This window comes from Asparagus officinalis, chromosome 6 (genome assembly GCF_001876935.1).
Source record: "Asparagus officinalis chromosome 6, Aspof.V1, whole genome shotgun sequence".
NCBI lineage: Eukaryota > Viridiplantae > Streptophyta > Magnoliopsida > Asparagales > Asparagaceae > Asparagus > Asparagus officinalis.
In genome coordinates this window covers 11,960,842-11,965,635 of record NC_033799.1, presented here as the reverse complement: position 1 = coordinate 11,965,635, position 4,794 = coordinate 11,960,842, and positions in this window count along the sequence as shown.

Here is a 4,794-nt window from a genome sequence, read left to right as displayed (position 1 = left end):
AGCAGAAGAGGAATAAGCTCAACGAGAGGAGTATTCCATATTTATTCATCGGCTATGATTCAAGAAGCAAGGGTTACAAGATATATGACCCGTGCAGTGAAAAGTTCATTATTAGCCGAGATGTTCAATTCGTTGAAGAGAAATCACGGGACATATGACCCGTGCAGTGAAAAGTTCATTATTAGCCGAGATGTTCAATTCGTTGAAGAGAAATCACGGGACTGGAGCAATGGAGAAATTTGTATTCATTATTAGCCGAGATGTTCAATTCGTTGAAGAGAAATCACGGGACTGGAGCAATGGAGAAATTTGTAGCAGCCCGATTACTTTCATTAGTGAAGAGACTGAGGTCAGGAAAGATGCTCCAACACATACTCTATCGACATGCACTCTATCATCACCGACGACATCATCACCAACCACGCCTCAGTCTCCCCAAATCGATGACTTATTTAGCATCATCTTCATCATCATTGAGCCCACAACCTCAAAATTTTAGGAGTTTGAGGGAGTTGTATGAGGTAACTGAGAATCAAGATGATTTAACATTATTTTACTTATTTGCTGGTTGTGAGCCTTTAAACTTTGAAAAGGTGGTTCAAGATCCAAAGCAGAGTTCAGTCATGGATGAAGAGATCAAGTCTATCGAGAAGAATGATACCTGGGAGCTTGCAACACTTCCAGAAGGTAAGAAAGCAATTGAAGTCAAATGGGTGTTCAAAGAGAAGAAGAATGCAAAAGGAAAAATTGAGAGGCATAAGGTGATGTTAGTTGCCAAAGGCTACAAGCAGAAAGCTGGAATTGACTATAACGAGGTATTCTCTCCAGTAGCTCATCTTGAAACTATAAGGCTGATTATTACCTTAGCAGCTCAGAACAAATGACCAATCCATCAACTTGATATGAAATCAGCACTTTTAAATGGTGTTCTTAAAGTGGAGGTCTACGTGGATCAACCTTGGTTACATCAAGAAAGGAGAAGAATCAAAGGTATTGAAGTTGAAGAAAGCTCTTTATGGCTTGAAACAAGCACCAAGAGCTTAGAAAAGTAGAATTGATGAATATTATCAAGCTCATAATTTTTCTAGATGTCTTTATGAGCATTCCTTATATACTAAGGTAAATGAAGTTGGAGATGTTCTTATTCTATGCTTGTATGAGGATTATTTAATATTTACAGGAAATAATCTACACATGTTCGAGGAGTTCAAAACCTCCATGGTTCATGAGTTCAAGATGACAAACATCGGACTCATGTCTTATTATCTTGGCATTGAGATGAAGCAAAGCCAAGATGAAATTTTTATCTCTCAAGAGGGATATGCAAAGACAATTCTTGATAAGTTTGATATGAATGATAGCAATTGTGTGAGTACTCCTATTGGATGTGGAGTCAAGTTGTCAAAAAAAGATGGTGGAAGCAAAGTTGGTGCAACTTATTTCAAAAGCTTGGTCGGTAGTCTTCGCTACCTAACTTGCACAAGACCTGATATTCTCAATAGTGTTGGGCTCGTGAGCAGATATATGGAAGATCCGAAATCTTCACACTTGTTAACAGCAAAGAGGATTCTCTGATACATCAAAGGTACAACATATTTCAGTTTGTTTTATTCAAGTTCTAACAACTTTGAATTTGTTGCATACACTAATAGAGATTGGGCCGGAGATGCTGATGATCGAAAAAGTACAACTGGTTACACTTTTTTTATAGGCGATACTGATTTTACTTGATCTTCAAAAAAGTAGTCGATAGTCATTCTTTCAACTTGTGAAGCAGAATATGTTGCTGCATCTTTGGGTGTCACTCATGCACTCTGGTTGAGAAATTTGTTCAAAAATCTTCAGTTCGGACAAGAAGAGGCGACCAAAATTTGTGTTGACAACAAGGCGGCTAGTGCACTTTCAAAAAATCCGGTATTTCATGAAAGGAGCAAACATATTGATACTTGATATCATTTTATCCGAGATCAAGTAAAGAACAAGGAAGTTGAGCTTGAGTTCATGAAATCGCAAGATCAGGTGACTGACATATTTACTAAGTCATTGAAGCATGACGTGTTTACTTTATTGTGAGAGAAGCTTGGCATGATTGAAGGATCAAGTTTAAGGGAGAATGTTGAAAATATACTTGATTGAATTATCTTGGGAATTGAGAATATCATTTAGTTGTTTGAGGAGTCAAATGAATAAATATGTAGATGCATGAATGTTGTTTAGAAATTCAAGAGTTTTTTGTTAGGAAATCTATGAGTCATTGTAGTAGTAGTAGTATATATGTGTGGTTTGTAAGCTGAAAGATGTCAAGAAAAGAAGAAAAACAATTTAACAGAATAATTTTATCCCCCTCCAAATCGTTAATCCTAGGCAAAATATTATTATCATTTCCCCTCCCACAGAATTCTCCCTGTATCACATTTTTTGTTCTGTTTTCATTTTCTAAAATGACTATTCCTAGCCTCGCAGGTGGAGTAAAGTTTATTCCGCCTACTCATGTAGAATCGTTAACCCATCATTAGATGGGTTAACAACTAATTAACCATCACGCTAAGGTTTGTTAACCCTTTGAGTGTTTATATCATTTGGGAGGTTAATGAAAGGCTAAACCCCTTAAGCCTTCCACTAACCTATTGCCAAACGAGAATGTATAAAATAAAAAGTTGACTAAAATAAAAAGAAGGTGAAGGCCGTGAAACTAAGAAAGTAGTTTGAAAAAACACCAAATAAATGTAAGTTGCTTTTGGATCAAAGGAATTGATTTGAAATTCTAGAATGCAATTTTAGGTTTTATGTTATTCAACTCCATTTCATAGTTTGGGAATAGTTAGATTTCAATTCTTGAATTTTCATTTTGAAATTCATGTGAATGCAGGTCTCTACGGGGTTTGTTTTCCATTTTCAGGTTTTTGAGGGGCTTTTTTTGGCAATTCTTAGATATTCTCAAAGGTTTTTTTATTTTCAAATTTTCAAGGGGTTGTTTGCAATTTTAGCTTTTTCTAGGGGTTGTTTAATGTTTGTAATTTTCAGATTCTTAAGACCATTTTTTTGCAAATTTCAGGTTATAAGGTTGTTTTTCTAATTTTTTTGATTTTTTAAAGGACTTGTTTGAAAATTTCACAATGTTAAGGGTTACTCTTGTACTTTTAAAATTTTAAGATCCTCTTTGCAATTTTCGAAATTTGCATAATTTATTTTGCATTTTTCGAATTCTAAAAGACATGGTTTTAGTGGTCATTTAGAATTCTCGGCCTAATACTTTGTCAAAGTTTAAGCAAAACTGAGCAATTCCAAATTCTCTCAAGTATTTTTGCATTCAAACATTGGAACTGGCCCAATTCCATGAATTGAAATGAAATCCTCGTTCACAAACAGGGCACTAGAGAAATTTGAATTCTGTCAAAACAATGTGTGGCTGAATGTAAACTTTAATCGATCTTCTCATCCACAGCCTTCTTTTTCTTTCTGTCAAAACAATGTGTGGCTGAATGTAAACTTTAATCGATCTTCTCATCCACAGCCTTCTTTTTCTTCGAATTCAAATTTGTTAATCTGTTTAATAATCAGGAATGTTCCAAGTAAGCCAACGAAAAGTCCGCAAAAGACTAGTAAAGGTTTATAACTAAATCAAAGAATGCAAACAACTTCACTTCTACTACATGAGATATATGGAGTTGTTAGTCTGAAAACAATAAACTAGGAAAATAGATGCAGCTCATTCTTCATCAAATTTATTGTCTATCTCGCGCAATCACTTTGCTTTTCAGTTAAACGGAAGGATCCAGTTCATCCCTAACTATCACAATGCGATTGATTAGTATAGGGAGCTAGATTGCAAAACGTACTATCTTCTATTGTAAGTTCATCCCTTACTATCACAATGCCATCGATTGTGGAGAGCTAGATTGCAAAACATACTATCATCCATACCCCCACCGGCCAGTTGCACTTAGCACTCTGAATTTTTTATCTTTCGAGATGGACAAAATTTGCAGACAGGAAAATAGTTGAGGGGGTGATAAGTGTCACCAAAGACTTAATCAAAGATGTAAAAAGGTTGGGTAGTAGTGTGAGAACTCTGGTTGGCAAGTCAGCTCGGAAATCTAATGACAGCTCATCTGGGCATTTTATCGAACAGTTAAAGAGCACTTTAAATCAAAGAGAACAACTAATCATACCTTGAATGCTTGTATCTTTTGTCTGTGCGAAGCTCTCGAACTCGACTAGGCTGAGCTCTGCTACCAATTTTGGATGGATATTTTCGTATGGGCATTTTATCAAACAGTTGAAGTGCCTTCTCAGTTAACCATTCCTCAGATGGGCGCTTATATTGCTTGTACCGGCATTTTATGGAGCAGTTCAATAGCAACTTCGAACAGTAACTTGCGCTTGGGTTGGGGGTACATGAGGCTCAGTTGCTAATTGTTTGGGGTTTTCCATTATAGTCCACTAAATCTTTACTCTTTTGAAATTAGTCCCTCAAATCATTGAAAATGCCATCAAGTCCCGCAATTCTTATAACTTGTAATTGTAAGTATAGCGTTATAACATGTAAGTGTAGCGTAATAAACTGAAAGTGTAGTATGCTAACATGTAAGTGTAGCGTGATAAACTATAAGTGTAGCGTGACAACTTATAAGTACCTGATAACCACCAAAATCACACCCTACACATTAATGAAGTTGAGAATTAATTGATGGATTGATACGTGGGTGGGAATTAATTGATGGGTTTATAAGAGTGGAAGAATGTAATAATGGATGAGAGAGGGGAGTTAATAGAGAAGTGGAGAGAGAGAAA